Here is a 21676-nt window from a genome sequence, read left to right as displayed (position 1 = left end):
GATAGTACAGGCTGTGAAGCAGTCATTAAAATGGAGAACATTGTGTTGGGCAGCATGCTCAGCAACTGGGAGCTGCAGCTGTTTCTGAGCCACAGCCAACAGACTGTTGGTGGTCATTCATCCAGACAGACAGCTTGTTGGTTGTCATGCCTGCACAGAGTGCAGCACAGTGGTTGCAACTTAGCTTATAGGGATGCTTGTGACCAGACTGGAGCATGTGGTGGTGGTGGTGGGAGGAGGATGTATGGAACAGGTCTTGCATTATGGTCTATTTCATGATTATGAGCCATGAGAGAAGGGGTTAGGAGCAAGGGTCATGTAGGGATGAATGAGGCTATTGCACAGGTTTGGTGGGCGGTGGAATACCACTGTGGGAGGGTTGGGAAGAATAATGGGTAGGACATTCCTCATTTCAGGGCACAATGAGAGGTACTTTAAACCCTGGTGGAGAATGTGATTCAGTTGCTCCAGTCCTGGGTAGTACTGAGTCAAGAGGGGAATGCTCCTCTGCAGTCAAACGGTGGGACTTTGGAAGGTGGGGGGGGGGGGGGGGGGGTTAACTGGAGAGATAAGGCATGGAACATCTGTATCTGTAAAGGTTGGAAGTGTAATTACAGTCTGTGAAGGCCCAGTGAGACCCTTGCTGTATTTCAAAAGGGACTGCTTGTCACTTAGGATGTGACGACCATTGGTGGCCAGGCTGTATGGAAGGCACTTTTTGGTATGGAATGTGTAGCAGGTGTTGAAGGGGGGTATTGCTGGTGGTTGGTAGGTTTGATATGGGTAGAGGTAATGAGGTAGCCATCTTTGATATGGAAGTCAACATTGAGGAAGGTGGCTTGTCGAGTTGAAGGGGACCAGGGAAGTGAATGGGGGAGAATGTGTTGAGGTTCTGGAGGATTGTGGATAGGATGTCCTCACTCTCGATCCAGACCACGAAGATGTCATCAATGAATTTAGAGCAGGTGAGTGGTTTGGGATTCTGGGTGATTAGAAAGAATTCCTCTAGACAGCCCATGAATAGGTTGGCATAGGATTGTGCCCACTGCCTTACCCCGGATTTGTTTGTGGGTGATGCCTTCAAAGAAGTAATTGTAAGTTAGGATATGGTGGGCCATGATGACTAGGAAGGAAGTTGTACATTAGGAAGCCATAAGGTGTTGGGAAAGGTAGTGTTCAATAGCAGCAATGACATTGGGCATTAGGGATGTTAGTGTAAAGGGAGGTGACATCAATAGTGATGAGCATTACACTATGTGCTAAAGGAACAGGAACTCTGGAGAGTCACTGGTGGAAATGGCTGGTATCTTTTGTAAAAGAGGGTAGGTTGCGGGTAATAGGCTGAAGGTGTTGGTCTACGAGGCACAATAACTAGCCACAATGCGGCATCTTGGGTGGTTGGGTTTATGGAGTTTAGGTCCCATGTTGAAAGTAGGAGTGTGGGGAGTGGCAAGGGTGAGAACGGAGATGGACTCTTGGGAGAGGTTATGGGATGAGCCAAAGGATTTAAGGAAGGACTGTAGATTCTGCTGGATTTCTTGAATGAGGTCACTGTGGCAAGGTTTTGTACGTGAATGAGTCTGGCAGCCGGTGGAGTCTTTCTGCCAGATAATCCTTACAGTTCAAAACAATAGTGCTGGAACTTTTTTCAGCAGGAAGGACTGATCATAACATTGGGATCAGTTTTTAGGATGGTTTTATGGTTCTATCTGCAGATGTAAGGTTAGCCTGCTTATTGAGTATTTGGGGAATGATGGTGAGACAAGGTAAGAGGTTAAGAAATTCAATAAAGTTGACACGGTGGGACTTGGGAGCACTAGGGGTGGATCACAGTTGGTTGTGAACTGAGTCGAGCAGGGTTCAACATTGGTCTCTGGTTGAGTCTGATTGGTAGGGTTGGTGGCCATAAAGTGTTCCCACTGTAAGGACAGTGAGAAGGAGAGGAAGTCCTGCATGACTGAATTTGGGAGTGAGGCAATAGGTGAGGCCTTTGGAAAAGACATAACACTTCTGTGGGGCTAAGGCTCTTGGAGGAGAGGCTCATGACTATGTTTTGGGTCTGTTTAGATTCTATATGGTGGTGGGAGGGAGTTTTTGATGGTGGGGTGAACGTAGTAGGCCTGCGAGGCAGGATTTGTCTGCTATGAGGGGATGTGGACGATGTTTGGAGGTTGTTGCAGAGTTGGAGGATAATGGTAGTCCTAGCCAGAAGTAGAAAGTGAACAGGCCACAGAGTTTTTTGAGATAGCAGTGTACATGCTACTCTAGTTCCTAGAGGGTAAGAGTTTCAGTGTGTGATATGGGACCCAGGAATTCGGGATTGCATAGCAGGAGAATTTTACGGATGGAGAGGAGGTATTGCTAGGAAGTTTGGGCCTGATTGACATGGCTCTGTAGGACTATGTTGGTGAGGGCCCCTTCCATCTATGTCAATACAGAAAAGTTTTCTTATCCCTAGCCAGAACCCAGTGCACATACTTTTCCTGCATTGTCATTTGGTTCATGGAATTACCCCCCCCCCCCCCCCCCCCAAAAATAGCCTTACCATCGCATTTCCCATCTCCAGCTGCAACCCCTACCTCCACAGTGACCTCCGTCTGCTCAGATACCGTCCGTCCTTAATTGTTACCGACATAGTCCTGCAAAACCATGCCAACCAGGCCCAAACTTCCTAGCAATATCTCCTCACCATCTGTAAAATTCTTCTTCTATGCAATCCCAAATTCCTGGACCCATATCACACATCGAAATTCTTGCCCTCCAGGTACTAGAGCAGCAAGCACAATGCCATCTCAAAAAACTCTCCAATCTGTTCACTTCCTACTCCTGCCTAGGATTACCACTATCCATCGCCTCCAACAACCTCCAAACCTCCTCCACATTCCTTCATAGCTTACAAGTCCTTTCTTGCATATCTCATATATTCACCCCACCCTCAAAAACTCCCATCCACCACCATATAGAGCCCAGGACATAAACAGACCCGGAACACACTCATGAACCTTTCCTCCGAAAGCCTTAGCCACACAGAAATATTAGTCCTTTCCAAAGGCTTCACCTTTTGCCCTACTCCCAAATTCAATCATGCAGGACTTATTAAAGACCTTCTCCCAATCCCTACAGTGGAAGTACTTTATTGCCACCAACCCTACCAGTCAGACTCAACCAAAGACCAATGTTGAACCTCATTGGACTTAGTTCACTCCTCCATCTATCTGTGTTCCACCTCCACTACCCCCAAATCTCACACTGTTAACTTTCTTGAAATTCTTAATCTCAAAGCTTGCTTTATCATCATTCTCCAAATCCTCAACGTGCCAGCTAAACTTACATGTGCAGAAAGAACCACAACCAACCACCTAAAAACTGATCCCAACCTTACATCAATCCTAAGTGCTGAAAAAGGTTCCACCACTGTTATATTGAACTGCAAGGATCACCTGGCAGAAAGACTCCACCAGCTGTCAGATTTATCCACCTGCAAACCCTGCCACAGTGATCCCATCGAAAAATCCAGCAGGCTCTACTGTCTCTCCTCAAATCCTTAGGCCCATCCCAGAACCTATCCCAAGAGTCCATCTCTCTTCTCACCCCTACCACTCCCAATACTCCAACTTTCTAAGCAGTTCCTATAGTCTGTAAACCCAACCACCCAGAACACCCTGTTGTGGCCAGTTACTAAGATAGCAGCCATTTCCTCTAGCGACTCTCCACAGTTTCTGTTCCTTTACAACATGGTGCACTGTTCGTCACTGTTAATGCCACCCCCATTTACACTAACATTCTTATTGCCCATGGCCTTGCCACTAATGAACACTACCTTTCCCAGTGCTGACAGATTCCAAACCTACAATCTCCTTCCTAGTTGCTGTGGTCAATTGCTTCTCCTTTGAAGGTATCACCTACAAAAAAATCCAGGGTATGGTCATAGGCACCCACACGGCACCATTCTATGCCAAACTACTCAAGGGCCATCTAAAGGAGTCCTTTCTAACCATCCAGAATCCCAAACCCCTCACCTACTTCAGATTCACTGATAGCATCTTCATGATCTGGATTTAGGGCGAGGACATTCCATCCACATTCCTCCAGAACCACGAAACCTTCTCCCCATTTGCTTGATTGGTCTTGTCCAACCCAATAAGCCACCTTCCTCGATGTTGTCCTCCATCTCAAAAATGGTTACATTGGTACCTCCATCCATATCGTACCTACCAACCACCAGCAATACCTCCACTTCAACACCTGCCACTCATTGCATACCAAGAAGTCTTTTCCATACAGCCTACCACCTGTGGTTGTCGCATCTTTAGTGATGAGCAGTCCCTATCAAAACACACAATGAGTCTAACTGAGGCCTTCACATACCATATTTACCCTCCCAACCTTGTACAGATACAGATTTCCCATGCCTTATCTCTCCAGTTGCAACATACCTCCTAAGTCCCGCCATCTGGCTGCAGAGGAACAGTCCCCTCGAGACTCAATACGACCCAGGACTGATGCAACTGAATCACATTTTATCTCTCATCATGTTCTACCCATTATCCTTTCCACCCCTACCACAGTGGTATTCCACCACAAGCTAAGCTGCAACCACTGTGCTGCACTCTGCATGGGCATGACAACCAATAAGCTGTTTCCCCACATGAATGCCCACCAACAGCCTATGGCCCAGAAACAGCTGGAACACCCAATTGCTGAGCATGCTGCCCAACACAATGTTCTTCATTTTAATGAATGATTCATAGTCTGTCCCATCTGGATCCTTACAACCAGCTTTTCTGAATTGCACAGGTGGAAACTCTCCCTGCAGTATATCCTATGTTCCCGTAACCCTCCTGGCCTCAACTTTCGTTAGTCATTGTCCTACACTCACCTATGCCCTTTCCGGTTCCCCATCCAGCTCTACACAGCTCTTTATTCCATCAACACATTCACAGTATTTTTACTTCTGTCCTTTTCCACTCCTCTGATGCCCCTCTCCATCCCCTCCTATCCTCCTAACTGCACCTAGCTGCCCTCCCCTCTCTCCTCCTCGTCCCTGTAAGCTCCTACAAGCCCCACTTTACTGTTCCCCACCCCTACTCTGCAGTCCCTCCCTTTCCTTGCCCCAGCCTGCTCCTTACCCCCACTAGCCAGATTAATTCTCCCATCATGTACTGCTGCTTTCAATCTGGCCCCAACAGCCAGAGACTATGGTTGTGTGTGTGTGAGTTATGTCTGTGTGAGTATCTGTTGTCTAATTCCAATGAAGGCCTTTTTGGCTGAAAGCTTACTTGTTTGACAGTCTTCGTTATGCCTATCTGCAACTCAGCTATATGGTGAGTAGCAATCTACCTTTTTCATAGTATTCTCATTATTCCATCCTTAATTTTATCCTTCAAAGAACTTTGCTGTCTCTGACAGAATTACAATATCAGCAGTAAACCTCAAAGTTTTTATTTCTTCTCCCTCTACCTTAATTCCTTCTCTAAATTTGTGTATGTCTCCCTTTGCTGCTTTATCAATGTACAGATTGAATAGCATCCGGGATAGGCTACAACCCTGTCTCACTCAATTATCAACCACCGCTTCCCTTCCATGTCCCTTGACACTTATGACTGCCATCTGGTTTCTGTAAAAGTTGTAAATAGCCTTTCACTCCACATATTTTACCCCTGCTAGCTTCAGAATTTCAAAGAGAGTATTCCAGTCAACACCATCAAAAGCTTTCTCTAAGTCTACAAATGCTATAAACCTTAACCTACCTTCTAAGAGAGGTTGTTGGGTCTGTATTGCCTCACTTGTTCCTACATTTCTCTGAAACAAAACAGGTCTTCCCCAAGGTCAGTGTCTACCATACTTCTGTAAGTAATCTGTATCAGTATTTTGCAGCCATCTCTTATCAAACTGATAGTTTGATAACATTCACACCTGTCAGCACTTGGTTTCTTTTGGAATTGGAAATATTGCTTTCTTCTTGAAGTCTGGTGGTAATTTGCCTGTGTCATTTGACTTGCACACCAGGTGGAAGAATTCTGTCATGGCTGGCTCTTCCACAGCTATTAGTAGCTTTGACAGAATGTTGTCTACTGCAGGAGCCTTGTTTCAACTTAAGTTTTTTAGTGCTGTGCCAAATTCTCCTCGCAGTATCATAGCTCCCATCTCATCTTCATCTACATCCTCTTTTGTTTCTATAATATTGTCTTCAAGTTCATCTCTCTTGTATTGGCTCCTCTGTATACCCCTTCTACATTTCAGCTTTCCTTCTTTGATTAATACTGATTTTTCCATCTGAGATTGTGATTTTCATCCAGCTTCTTTTCTTTTTCTCCAAAGGGCTTTTTAACTTTCCTGTAGGTTGTATCTATCTTTCCCCTTATGGTATATGCTTCTACATTTTTGTCCTCTAGTTATTCCCACTTAGCAGTTTTTCACTTCCTGTCAATCTCATCTTTTAGATGTTTGTATTCCTTTTCACCTTCTTCATTTGCTGCATTTTTATATTTTCTCCTTTCATCAATCAAATTCAACATCTCCTGTGATATCCAAGGATCTGTTCTAGGCCTTACATTTTTATGCATCTGATGCTCTGCTGCCTTCACTATTTCATCTCTCACAGTTATCCATTTCATCTTCTGCCATCTTCCTTTCCCTTGTTGTATTTTTTGTTGCCTAATGCTCCCTCAGAAACTCTCACAAACCTTTAGTTCTTTTTTTATCCAGGTCTGTCTCCTTAATTTCCTATCTTTTTGCAATTTCTTCAGTCTGAATCTGTAGTTCATAACCAAGAGATTGTGGTCAGAGTCTGCATCTGCACCTGGAAATTTCTTACAGTTTAAAATCTAGTTCCTAAATCCCTGTCTTACCATTATATAACCAGTCTGCAGCCTTCCGGTGTTCCAGATGTCTCTCACATACAACCTTCTTTCATGATTCTTAGACCAAGTGTTAGCAATGATAAAGTTAAGTATTTATATTTAATTATAAACTATAGGTTCAAAAAATGAATTTTTCCTGAAATTCGACATAACTTAATAGGTAGAAGATGAACTAGCTAAAGCAACATATAAAAATTTGTGCCACACCAGGTCTCGGACTTGGATTTTCAGCTAATCATGAACAGTCACCTTACCACTTAGGCTATCCAAGCACACTTCCCAGACCGACCTTAACTTCCAAATGTCACACACTTGTTAATTTCTTATTATGAATTATTGGCTCATTTGTCCACACTGGCACATCTCCTGATCCACATTCAGGTTTTGGAATCAAGGCAACAGAAAGCCGTACGCAGTCATTGTCATTCTCATCACAGCCCATCTTCATCTTGTGTATTTTATCAAACCACAGAAACTCCAGATAGGAACACCAACAATGTAGGAAAAGACAGATTGCTACTTAGTGTAAAGAAAACTTGTCATGTGGCAAACAGGCACAATTAAAGACGCTCAGACCGATGGCCTTTGTAGTCTGGTCCCTTCAACCCCCACAAACCAACCAAAGACATTACATAAAGCTTCATCAGTAAAACACACACACAGACACACACACACACACACACACACACACACACACAAGCAAGCACATCTCATGCATACATGACCACCAATTCCAGCATCTCGGGGCAGAATGAAACATCATGTGGGATGCGAGAAGCAGTCTGGAGGGGTGGGGAAGAGGAAAGGGAAGCAATAGTAGTGTATGGGTGGGGAGAGAGATGAGCACTGTCTGGTGGAGTGTGCAGGGCTAGACTGCCAACAGGTGCAGTGTCAGGAGGTTGTGGGGCAGGGAGGTCGGGAAAAAAAGGACAGAAGCAGGCAAATACAGGCAGATGCATCGGCTAAGGGCTGCAAGTAAATGGTGTGAGAGACAAGAATGGGGAGGAGGTGACAGGACAGAAGGGGTGGAAACTGTTGAGTGGAGGGTGTGGGGACAGTATGTTACATAGGCTGAGGCCGGGATAATTATGGGAGTTGAGATTGTGTTGCAAGGATAACTTTCATCTGCATACTTCAGAAAAGCTGGTGGTGGAGGGAAGGATCCAGATGGCTCGGGTAGTGAGGTAGCGATTGAAATCAAGTGTGCTATGTTCACTTGCATGCTGTGCCATAGGATGGCCTACTTTGCTCTTGGCCACAGTTTGGTGGTGGCTGTTCATCCTGGTGGACTGTTGGTTGGTAGTCATACCAATATGAACGGCTGTGCAATGATTGCAGGAGAGCTGGTAAATGACATGGTTGCTTTCACATGTCGCCTGGCCCCTGATGGGGTAGGATAAACCTGTGACAAGACTGGAATAGGAAGTACTGGGTGGATGGACTGGACAGGGTTTGCGTCTGGGTCTTCCACAGGGATATGATCATTGCGGCAAGAGGTTGGGATATGGAGTAGCATAGGGATGGACTGGGATGTTTTGAATGTTGGGTGGGTGATGGAACACCACTTCAGGAGTGGTGGGAAGTATCTCGGGTAGGATGTTTCTCATTTCAGGGCACTGTGATAGGTAATCAAAGTTCTAGTGAGGAATGCAGTTCAGTTTTTCCAGTCCAGGGTGGTACTGGATGATGAAGGGGACATTTCTTTGTGGGTGGTTCTTGGGGGTGGTGGGAGGTTTGTGGGTGTGAGAGGAAATGGCACGGGAGATCTGTTTGCAGACTAGCTGTGTTCCGTCACCCACCCAACCTCCACAACATCTTAGTCCATCCCTATGCAATTCCCAATCCCAACACTTTGCCACACGGATCATATCCCTGTGAAAGACCCAGGTACAAAACATGCCCATTCCACCCACCTAGCACTTTCTATTCTAGTCCTGTCACAGGTTTATTCCACCCCATCAGGGGCCAGGCCACCTGTAAAAGCAGCCATGTCATTTATCAGTTCTGCTGCAATCATTGCATAGCATTTTATATTGGTATGACTACCAATCAGCTGTCCACCAAGATGAACAGTCCCTGCCAAACGGTTGGCAAGAGCAAAGTAGACCATCCTGTGACACAGCATGCAGCTGAACATAATGCACTTGATTTCAAGGGTTGCTTTACTACCTGAAACATCTGGATCCTTCCCTCCACCAGCAGCTTTTCTGAACTGTGAAGATGGGAGGTATCCTTACAACACATTCTCCACTCTCAGGATTATCCCGGCCTCAACCTGCAGTAACATCTGTCCCTACACCCTGCACCCAACAGTTTCCACCCCTTCTGTCATATCATATCCTCCCCATTCTTGTCCCCCACCCTGTTTATTTGCAGCCCTCTGCCAATGCATCCGCTCATCTTTTCTGCTCCTCTTTTCTTTTCTTTTTTTTTTTTTTTTTTTTGCTCCTTTTCTCCCCACCTCCCTGCACTACAACCTCCTGACATTGTGCCTGTTGGCAGTCATAGTCCCTGCACACTCCACCAGACAGTGTTTCTCTCCCCACCCTTATGCTACTATCCCTTCCCCTTCCCCTCCCCTTCCTCAACCTGCCTCCTCAGCTTGCTGCTGTTGGCAAGAGCAAAGTAGACCATCCTGTGACACAGCATGCAGCTGAACATAATGCACTTGATTTCAAGGGTTGCTTTACTACCTGAAACATCTGGATCCTTCCCTCCACCAGCAGCTTTTCTGAACTGCGAAGATGGGAGGTATCCTTACAACACATTCTCCACTCTCAGGATTATCCCGGCCTCAACCTGCAGTAACATCTGTCCCTACACCCTGCACCCAACAGTTTCCACCCCTTCTGTCATATCATATCCTCCCCATTCTTGTCCCCCACCCTGTTTATTTGCAGCCCTCTGCCAATGCATCCGCTCATCTTTTCTGCTCCTCTTTTCTTTTCTTTTTTTTTTTTTTTTTTTTTGCTCCTTTTCTCCCCACCTCCCTGCACTACAACCTCCTAACATTGTGCCTGTTGGCAGTCATAGTCCCTGCACACTCCACCAGACAGTGTTTCTCTCCCCACCCTTATGCTACTATCCCTTCCCCTTCCCCTCCCCTTCCTCAACCTGCCTCCTCAGCTTGCTGCTTGCAGCCCATGTGATGCATTCTGGCCCAAGACGCTGGAGTTGATGGTCGTGTGTACATGAGGTGTGCTTGGTTGCTTGCTTGCTTGCATGCCTGTGTGTGTGTGTGTATGTGTGTGTGTGTGTGTGTGTGTGTTCATCTTTACTGATGAAGACTGTGGCTGAAAGTTTTTTGTGACGGTTTTTAATTGTGCCTGTCTGCAACTTGACATTACTTTTTCGTACATTCTTATATGTATTTATATTTGATGATGAACTGCAGTATCAAGTTGATTCTCAAACAAGCATGAGATGTGTGAGTGTGGGAAAAAGAATTAATAATCTATGATAAGAAATAGATTGTTGCGTGACATATGGAGGGTGCTCAGATAGCCTAAGTGGTAAGGCGGGAAATCTGGGTTTGAGTCCCAGTTTGACACAAATTTTTGTATGTCGCTTTAGGTAGAACATCTATACGTATTACAGTTCAGTTGCATTTCAGGAATAATTTGAAGATTAAATTATGCTCTATGGAATATTCTACCATGCAGCTTCCTCTTTCACTACTTCCCCCAGTCCACATTCACCTACAATTTTTTCCTTCTCTCCTTTTCCTGCTATCAAATTCCAGACTCTAATAAATCTGAATTTTCATCTCCCTTAACTATCTGAATAATATCTTTTATCTCGTCATATGTTTCTTTAATCTTTTCATCATCTGTGGAGCTCGTAGGCACATAAACTTGTACTCCTGCAGTGGATGTTATCTTCTTGTCTGTGTTGCTTATGATAATGTGTTTGCTATGCTATTCACAGTAACTTACCCACATCCCTATTCCCTTATTCATTATTACACCTACTCCTGCTTTATCCCTATTTGATTTTGTATTTATAACTCTGTACTTACCTGACCCGAAGCCCTGTTCCTCCTGCCACTGCACTTTCCTAACTTCTAACTTCAGCCTATCCATTTCTATTTTTAAATTCTCACATACCTGCTCCACTAAGGCATCTAACATTCTTCCCTCCAACTCATAGAATACCAGTTTTATTTCTCCCAATGACAACATCCTCATGAGTAGAGCCTGCCCAGGGACCCTAAAGGGGACTATGACTGTAGTTTTCCCTTGCTTTCAGCCATTCACAGCAGCAGAACAGCGAGGCCATTATTGACTGATGTTACAAGGCCACAAGGCCAGAGCAGTCAATCAGTTTGCCCCTGAAACTACTGAAATGCCGCTGCTTCTCTTCTGAAACCACACATTATTCTGGCCTCATGAGAGATTATTACTTTTAATAAGTGACACTAATTCAGGTACCTTACCACGGATCCCCCCCATGAACCATGGACCTTGTCGTTGGTGGGGAGGCTTGCGTGCCTCAGCGATACAGATGGCCATACCGTAAGTGTAACGACAACGGAGGGGTATCTGTTGAGAGGCCAGACAAATGTGTGTTTCCTGAAGAGGGGCAGCAGCCTTTTCTGTAGTTGCAGGGGCAACAGTCTGGATGTTTGACTGATCTGGCCTTGTAACGCTAACCAAAATGGCCTTGCTGTGCTGGTACTGCGAACGGCTGAAAGCAAGGGGAAACTACAGCCGTAGTTTTTCCCGAGGGCGTGCAGCTTTACTGTATGGTTAAATGATGATGGCATCCTCTTGGGTAAAATATTCCGGAGGTAAAATAGTCCCCCATTCGGATCTCCATGCGGGGACTACTCAAGAGGATGTCATTATCAGGAGAAAGAAAACTGGCGTTCTATGGATTTGAGCGTGGAATGTCGGATCCCTTAATCGGGCAGGTAGGTTAGAAAATTTAAAAATGGAAATTGATAGGTTAAAGCTAGATATAGTGGGAATTAGTGAAGTTCAGTGGCAGGAGGAACAAGACTTTTGGTTAGGTGAATACAGGGGTATAAATACAAAATCAAAGAGGGGTAATGCAGGAGTAGGTTTAATAATGAATAAAAAAATAGGAGTGCGGGTAAGCTACTACAAACAGCATAGTGAACGCATTATTGTAGCCAAGATAGATACGAAGCCCATGCCTACCACAGTAGTACAAGTTTATATGCCAACTAGCTCTGCAGATGATGAAGAAATTAATGAAATGTATGATGAGATAAAAGAAATTGTTCAGGTAGTGAAGGGAGACAAAAATTTAATAGTCGTGGGTGACTGGAATTCAAGAGTAGGAAAAGGGAGAGAGGGAAACATAGTGGGTGAATATGGGTTGGGGGATAGAAATGAAAGAGGAAGCCGTCTGGTAGAATTTTGCACAGAGCATAACTTAATCATAGCTAACACTTGGTTCAAGAATCATAAAAGAAGGTTGTATACATGGAAGAATCCTGGAGATACTAGAAGGTATCAGATAGATTATATAATGGTAAGGCAGAGATTTAGGAACCAGGTTTCAAGTTGTTAGACATTTCCAGGGCAGATGTGGACTCTGACCACAATCTATTGGTTATGAAATGTAGATTAAAACTGAAGAAACTGCAAAAAGGTGGGAATTTAAGGAGATGGAACCTGGATAAACTGAGTAAACCAGAGGTTTTACAGAGTTTCAGGGAGATCATAAGGGAACAATTGACAGGAATGGGGGAAAGAAATACAGTAGAAGAAGAGTGAGTGGCTCTGAGGGATGAAGCAGTGAAGGCAGCAGAGGATGAAGTAGGTAAAAAGATGAGGGCTAGTAGAAATCCTTGGGTAACAGAAGAAATATTGAATTTAATTGATGAAAGGAGAAAATATAAAAATGCAGTAAATGAAGCAGCCAAAAGGGAATACAAACATCTCAAAAATGAGATCGACAGGAAGTGCAAAATGGCTAAGCAGGGATGGCTAGAGGACAAATGTAAAGATGTAGAGGCTTTTCTCACTAGGGGCAAGATAGATACTGCCTACAGGAAAATTAAAGAGACCTTTGGAGAAAAGAGAGCCACTTGTATGAATATCAAGAGCTCAGTTGGAAACCCAGTTCTTAGCAAATTAGGGAAAGCAGAAAGGTGGAAGGAGTATATAGAGGATCTATACAAAGATGATGTACTTGAGAACAATATTATGGAAATGGAAGAGGATGTAGATGAAGATGAAATGGGAGATACGATACTGCGTGAAGAGTTTGACAGAGCACTGAAAGACCTGAGTCGAAACAAGACCCCGGGAGTAGACAACATTCCATTGGAACTACTGACAGCCTTGGGAGAGCCAGTCCTGTCAAAACTCTATCATCTAGTGAGCAAAATGTATGAGACAGGTGAAATACCCTCAGGCTTCAAGAAGAATATAATAATTCCAATCCCAAAGAAAGCAGGTGTTGACAGATGTGAAAGTTACTGAACTATCAGTTTAATAAATCACAGCTGCAAAATACTAACGCAAATTCTGTACAGGTGAATGGAAAAACTGGTAGAAGCCGACCTCGGGGAAGATCAGTATGGATTTCGTAGAAATGTTGGAACACGTGAGGTAATACTGACCCTACAGCTTATCTTAGAAAATATATTAAGGAAAGGCAAACCTACATTTCTAGCATTTATAGACTTAGAGAAATCTTTTGACAATGTTGACTGGAATACTCTCTTTCAAACTCTGAAGGTGGCAGGGGTAAAATACAGGGAGCGAAAGGCTATTTACAATTTGTACAGAAACCAGATGGCAGTTATAAGAGTCGAGGGTCATGAAAGGGAAGCAGTGGTTGGGAAGGGAGTGAGACAGGTTTGTAGCCTCTCCCCAATGTTTTTCAATCTGTATATTGAGCAAGCAGTAAAGGAAACAAAAGAAAAATTCAGAGTAGGTATTAAAATTCATGGAGAAGAAGTAAAAACTTTGAGGTTTGCCGATGACACTGTAATTCTGTCTGAGACAGCAAAGGACTTGGAAGAGCAGTTGAACGGAATGGACAGTGTCTTGAAAGGAGGATATAAGATGAACATCAACAAAAGCAAAACGAGGATAATGGGAGTGTGGTCAAATTAAGTCGGGTGATGCTGAGAGAATTAGATTAGGAAATGAGACACTTAAATTAGTAAAGGAGTTTTGCTATTTGGGGAGCAAAATAACTGATGATAGTCGAAGTAAGGATATAAAATGTAAACTGGCAATGGCAAGGAAAGCATTTCTGAAGAGGAGAAATTTGTTAACATCGAGTATAGATTTAAGTGTCAGGAAGTCGTTTCTGAAAGTATTTGTATGGAGTGTAGCCATGTATGGAAGTGAATTATGGACGATAAATAGTTTGGACAAGAAGAGAATAGAAGCCTTCGAAATGTGGTGCTGCAGAAGAATTCTGAAGATTAGATGGGTAGATCACATAACTAATGAGAAGGTATTGAATAGGATTGGGGAGAAGAGGAGTTTGTGGCACAACTTGACAAGAAGAAGGGACCGTTTGGTAGGACATGTTCTGAGGCATCAAGGGATCACAAATTTAGCTTGGTGGGCAGCGCGGAGGGTAAAAATTGTAGAGGGCGACCAAGAGATGAATACACTAAACAGATTCAGAAGGATGTAGGTTGCAATAAGTACTGGGAGATGAAGAAGCTTGCACAGGATAGAGTAGCATGGAGAGCTGCATCAAACCAGTCTCAGGACTGAAGACCACAACAACAACAACATACCATGGATGCTTCTTAAGTTTACTAAGACTATGTTCACCTTTTCTTTTCTACTGTATGAGGATGAACGTTCACTGAGACTAAGGTAAGTGATGTAGCATTGAATTTGGTAAGCCATTCATCGCTGAACCCAAGGGGATTTCTTTTATCCTAAGACTTCCTCACATGCATACAACACACATTCTATTACATGTAGTCCTTTACCTTAGTAACTGTTTTCTATATCTAGTGCACACCTAACTACTGTACTTAGTGTGGTCCTACAATTCTCCAACCGAAAGCAGAGGTAAAGAAATTTGTATTTGATGTCTTCATAGAATCATCTGAGCCTGTGATTTAGACTTCCCACTCTGGTCAACATCAGATAACCACAATGGACTCTGGGTATGATGCTACAAAAAGTGAGCTGAGCTTACTTGCCACAAGCATACCACTTGTAATGTCAGATGATGTGTATAAAGCCATACAGGTTGTGAAGAAAGAAAAGCACCTGCAGTTGTGTTTCCAAAGAAGTGGTTTAAGAGAAAGGAAAAGTAACAGATAATGAACTTGCAAAATTATGTACAGAATATTTGGGGGAAGAAAACAGTTCCTCAATGACAGAGCATTGCTACAATTGTTGTTCATCACAAGGATGTGGAAAAACAAGACAAGACAATCAATTTAGTTATACATTCATCAGTCCCCTTACTGTAATATATAAGATAATTATTGAAATCATCTCTAGCCTCAAATTAAAACATTCTGCAGAGAAACCATTAGAGTTGAACCAGTGACATCCCCCTCCCCCCTTTCCTTTGAAGAATTAAACTCCTCTCTATAAAACAGTTTCAAAACTCTCAATACTTCACAATTGAGTTAAAATGTTAAGTATGTAATGTAAGCATATAAATCCTTTATGGTTGAAGATAAAAGACCCACATTATGTTAGTTTTATTAATTTCAGATTATTCGCCCAAAGACTAATGAAAATGTCAAAATCAAAATTGGTACACCACAAAAGTAATAACCCCATTATATGTTCTTGTAAGATCTTTTTGGTGAATAGTTTGTAGTTGTTGAACCATTTATTTTAGGCATGACCATATAAAAAGTAAATTATAAGAGTTAAGACATTAAATTGCAATTTTACAATATAATTTTGTGCATATATTATGGTATCAATCTTGTATTTTAAATGATGGGTATCTTACAAAATACATTGTTCAAAATAATTGCGTGAACACACTTATCAATGTCCTGTATGTTTGGATCTATTTTGATACAAGTGGAATTTGTGGCCTTATTGCATGGCTCAAGACCTTCTCTTTCAGTGTAGGCAATAATAAAAATCAGTCACGATCTATTGGCTGTGGTACATATCATAGTGTCACCTGACCCCTCGGAAGGAAGTGAGAACCTTTGTTTCATTGTTTTCTAGAGAGTTACACAGATGGTTGTTGTCATTGAGGACATTGTATTCAACCAAGCACATGCAATGTGACATCCTAATGCAGTGAAAGTTGCAAGGGCAGTCTGTTTGATCCCAAAAGGTTAGACTTTCAGTCACGTCATTGCAGATGCCAATGTCTCCTTGTGCGTTGTTCATTGGTTGTCGATGCGCTTCAGGGAGATGGGCCAGTAGAGAAGGCAAGTTGGAAAAGGTCACTCATGCAGTACAATCCCACATGAAGACTGATATCTGGTCATTTCTGCGTATCAGTGTCATACAGATACCACTGGAGAACTCCAAGGTGATCTCTGAAGGACCACTGGAGCCACTGTGTCCAATCAGACAGTAATGAACAGGTTATGTGAAAGTACCTTATGACTCAGATGCCCTGTTCAAGTACCCTGCTTGACATAACAACATCTTACAGATTGCCTTCTGTTCTGCTGTTCCAGTGTCAACTGGCAACTGTGTCACTGGCAAAACTTGTTATTCACAGACAAGGCCAGATATCCTCTGATGCAAGGTGATGACCGTGTTTGTGTGCCAGACCTGTGGTGAGTGGTAACTGCCAAATATTGTCCAGGAAATTGACAGATATCCAAGGTTCTGTGATATGGGGAGGCTTCAGTGTTGACAGCCACCTGTTGTCCACAGTTGCCTTACTGCCAGGAAGTACACAAAGCAATTTCTTTTGGACCATGTGATGGATGCTGCATATGGTGGTGGCTTGGCTCTGAATTCCTTCTAATGCCAAGGCCTATGTGGCAGTCATTAGCCGGGATGTCTTGTGTAGCCTGGACATTGAAGTAATGGAGTAGCTGATGGTGAGTCTTGACCTAATTCCCATCATGCATATGTGGGACTTGCTTGGTGGACGTGTTTGTGGGTCATCCTGTTCCGCCACAGACACTTCAAGAACTGTCTTTGAAGAATGGGAATGGATGCTACAGGGTGATCTCTGTAGACTTACATGTAGCATGACTCATAGGTGTTGGGCAGTGATGAACACTCACAGAAAGCATAGATATTATTGAAGCTCTCAAAGTCCAACAAAAGTACACAGGGTGATGGGACGAATCATTGTTTCCCCTTTGTTTTTGATACCTATCAGACATTTCAGTTCTGTTTATGAAAACGATCAATGATGTAATGATGTTTTGTGTACTGAGACCATCCAGTGAGTTCTGTGGTTTTGTGAGGAATTTGCCATTCGACACAGTTGCAGTGTGCTTTGTGAAAAGGACTGTTTGAAATGTCTTTTGACTGGGACCACAGTAGAGTGAAGTGTGCTGACTATTTGCATATCTACAATAGAGTGACAAACAAAAAAACAGAATTTGTTGAGGCTGCGAATAAGTGTTCTCATTTGAAGACTCTGTTTCAAGGTGAATATGTTTCCAGTGACAACTTTTTGTATTCTAAATGTTTTGACAGTATAATAACAATGATAGAATCTGAACAAGGTGAAGCCTCCCATGGTGCAGAATTTGCATCAATATATGAAGAATTAAATACCCTGAATCAGTCAACTACAGAGGTAGGTGTTGGTCCTGTTAAGAAACCGTGGTCAGTGAAGTCGAGTCATAAGCTCTGTGCATCAAGAAAGTGTAGAGAAATTACTAAAGCTGTGGATGAATACGCAACAGCAAAACTGATGACACTCTCCAAAGCAGAAATTTGATCTTCAGAGGAAAATGAACCAAAGCACTCTTGCCAGGAATATTGTGCATCCAACAGTGAAAAGGTGCAAGTTTTAACTATTATTCCAGAGACATTTTCAAACGAAACAATTTTGACCCCCATTCCATGGTAGACAAATCAAGAAATGTGAGGTCTGTAAAAGGAGTCTTCAGAAGACCAGATCCCTCTTATAGTCATCCTATAGTAGCACCTCAAGTTCAAATAGTGCAGTCATTTTATCTGGAAGATAAATGGGACTGTTCTCACTAGAGTGCCAACAAAAAAGACTGTAACTGTAACAGTTGAAGGACAAAGGGTTGGGAAAGTGAAGAGGTACATGACTTGCAGTATTAAATAAAAAACTATTGCAATTTATAAGAGCAACTATACAACTTTACACATTGGAAGATTTTTATGCACTACAACCTAAGTGGGTAGTTCCACACCCACCTAGAGATGTCTGTTTATGTGTTTACTGTGCGAATTTTGAACTTTGTGTGGTAACTTTGAAGAACCTACTGGAACATGTGACATACAACACCTCAGTTGGGCTTGTGATGTCATTAGTAGTCTGTGATGTAAAGCAAAAGACTTCTTTGTTTCAAGAATGTGGTGACTGTGCTGGAAAGGGAGGACTGTCTTTCCAGACACTTGACCTGGAAGATGTAGCAGATAACTCTGCAGAAATTACATATGCGACATGGGAGGAAAATAAACTAGTTAAGGAAACTGTTGCCTTTGACAGTTTTATTGATGAACTCGGTAAATGTTCAGTTAAAGCAGTAACACACCAACATATGAAGAAATTGCAACAACAACACATTGCAGAAGTGACAGGGTGTGTACAGGCTGAAGAACTATGTTCAGTGTTTCACTGTGATTTTGCTGAGAACTGGTCTGTAATTCTCCCACTAGAAGTACAAGGCTATCATTGGATTAATGACCAGGTTTCAATATTTACAGAAGTGACGTATTTTCTAAACAAGACCACAAGTGTTGCAGTTATAAGTGATGGCACAGGACATGACTCAGCACATCCTTTGCTAGCAATGCGCAAAATTCTTCAACTGCAAACAGGGGCAGAGAAGATCACAATTATTTCTGATGGAGTTCCTAGTCATTTTAAAAATCGTTACCTACTATTTGAATTGAAATGAAATGTCGTGTGACGAGGGCCTCCCGTTGGGTAGACCGTTCGCCTGGTGCAAGTCTTTCAATTTGACGCCACTTCGGCAACTTGCGCATCGATGGGGATGAAATGATGATGATTAGGACAACACAACACCCAGTCCCTGAGCGGAGAAAATCTCTGACCCAGCCGGGAATCGAACCCGGGCCCTTTGGATTGACAGTCTGTCGCGCTGACCATTCAGCTACCAGGGGCGGTTGAATTGAGTAAGTCACTTGTGCCAACTGACTGGGTATACAGTGCTACTGGTCACGGGAAGGGGATGAAGCACCATGCTACAAAACATAATGTTTCCAGACAAAATACAGCTGTGATTCAGAATGCTGAGGATTTTACGAGAGTTGTGAAATCTTACACATCCACGACGCTCATTCTTTTGTTCAAAAAGGAAGTCGAAGAATTCCATGAGCAGAAAAAAGAAGAATGGACCAAACAATCTACTCCTGTGAAAGGAATTCAGAAGGCACATTTTTGGACTCAAAGTGATGGGTGAACTCATACTGCTCGCACTTTAAAGGGCAAGGAAGAAGAAATTTTGTTTGTTCGGAAAACATCTGAGAAACATCAGGATAATATTCAGATTCACAACCTGAGAAGGGGGATGTTGTGATGTGTTTGTGTGTGTGTGTGTGTGTGTGTGTGTGTGTATGACTGTGACTGGTGGATTTCAGAGATTATAGACACCAGTTATAAGTTAAACAAAACTGTAGTGAACTTCATGCTACCACCTGGACTAGCTGCTGGATATAGGTTTCCAGCTGAAGGACAGCAACAATGCCATCAGTGCTCACTACCTGTTCACAATGTTTTGAAGATTGGGAGTGCTCCAGTTGCTATTGGTTCAACAGGAAGGCATCACTCTGTATGAAAGGAAAATACTGAAGCAGTGGTACACATTTTTAGTTCATTGACTGGCTAATTTCAGTATGAAACAAAGTGTACAGAAATTGTATAAATTGAAACCTTTAGGTCTTTAAACCTTTCACGTACATTTTGGAACCATTTAAAGTGCTTTAAAAATAAGTCTCTGACTCATTTTTCAAAACTACAGTTATGTTAAGTAAGGCTAGGCTTTGATTTTTATGAGCCTATTTTGTGATAATATGGTAATAAAACAGGTTTTATGTATGGCAACAATTCCAATTGTTTATAAAACCTGTTCAACCTAAAAGTGGTAGCTCTCTTTTTCAAGGAATGTAGAACTATATGGTACTAATCAAAAGAAAAAACTCTAAATTTTGTGGATTAGCATTTTTGAAAAAAAAAAAAAAAAAAAAAAAAAAATCCATAAATTATAGAAAAAAGTTCAGAATGCTATAGTAAAAACTTTGACAGGTAAGTCCAAATGGAGGATTTCTTTGTAATCATAAAGCAATTATCTGTCAAATAAAAAAACCAACAAAATATCTAAAAGTGTTCCAGAGATACAGCATTTTAAAATTTTTTCCAAAAACTGCATCTTAAAAATGGTGTTCACAGTGTCGTCTCTGGAGGGCTGTATCTCAGGGCAGAAATGTTTTTAGAGGAAACAAAAAAGTACATGTTTCTTAGTTACTCCTGCATTTTAACATATACTAAATTCAATACCAACCGAGACTATGAAGGTAAGATTTTTTCCTAGCCTGCCTGAATTGATACGGACTATGCCAACACATGAGTTTAGTTCACAGAGCAGGGCCTCACCTGGGATACAATTGAATGCCTTATGAAGGCTGAAAGTGCCAGTTCTATGGACTCCTTGTCTTAAAAGAAAACTGACTTGTGTTTTTACTAAGTCAAATACTACTGTTTTTGTTCACTTGCCCTTCCAAAATCCTTCATAAAATAGTATATTTCCTTCAAAATAAATTTGTTGCTGTTCTTTCATTATGTAGGCCAACACCCTAGTAACACTGGTATTATAGATATGGGCCTGTAACTTGACCCTTCAAGTGTATTACCTTCTATGTAAACTGATACTGTGTGCTACTTGCAGGAAGACTGAAAATTCCGTGGCATGGAGGCATTTGTTTATTGCTACTGTCGGAGATTGAGCAACTTCACAGGTTGTAGCTATTAATTTTGTCGCAGAAGAAACTGAGTAGCACAGTACCTGTACTGTAGTGGTCATGAAACCAGACTGTTGCATGGAGGTATGTGAGTTCAAACCTCGCCTGAACTGCAAAATTTTAATTTCTGTATTCGGTTCGAGTAAATTCTAGAAGTATCCACAAATGTCAAGGATCATTGAAATGGAATGTTCTGTAGCTGTATATATACCGTATGCGTTCTGGTCAGAGGCAGTTCACTTCACACTCTTATATGTGCAAGTGCTGAATAAACCTTCGTTAAGTGAAGTTAGTGTTTGTCATTCATCTACTTACACCTTCCTCTGTGTGACATTATTCTGGTGGAAGCACTTGGTATTGGAATTTATGATACCACCCATTATCGATGACACAGTGGTTCCCATCAGGCCACGACAGAGCCGCCGTTTATGTGGCAAGAAACCTGAGTTCGAGTCATAGTCAACAGATCGCAATCTATCAGAGACAGAAGAAGAAGATGACATTACAATGACAGCAACTGTGTGCCACCACATGAGACATCCTTCCGGGTTCTCTAGTGATGATGGCCAAGATCCAAACAAGTGGCTGAAGGTATATGAGCGTATAGCCAAATTTAACAAATGGGGTGACACCGTGTGTTTGGCTAACGTATTTTTCTACTTGGAGGGCACTGCCAAGCAATGGTATGAGAACAATAAGGAGAAGTTCACAAGCTGGGAAGTATTCCAGGCG

Source organism: Schistocerca americana, chromosome 1 (genome assembly GCF_021461395.2).
Source record: "Schistocerca americana isolate TAMUIC-IGC-003095 chromosome 1, iqSchAmer2.1, whole genome shotgun sequence".
Lineage (NCBI taxonomy): Eukaryota > Metazoa > Arthropoda > Insecta > Orthoptera > Acrididae > Schistocerca > Schistocerca americana.
Note: the sequence above shows the minus strand (reverse complement) of the source record.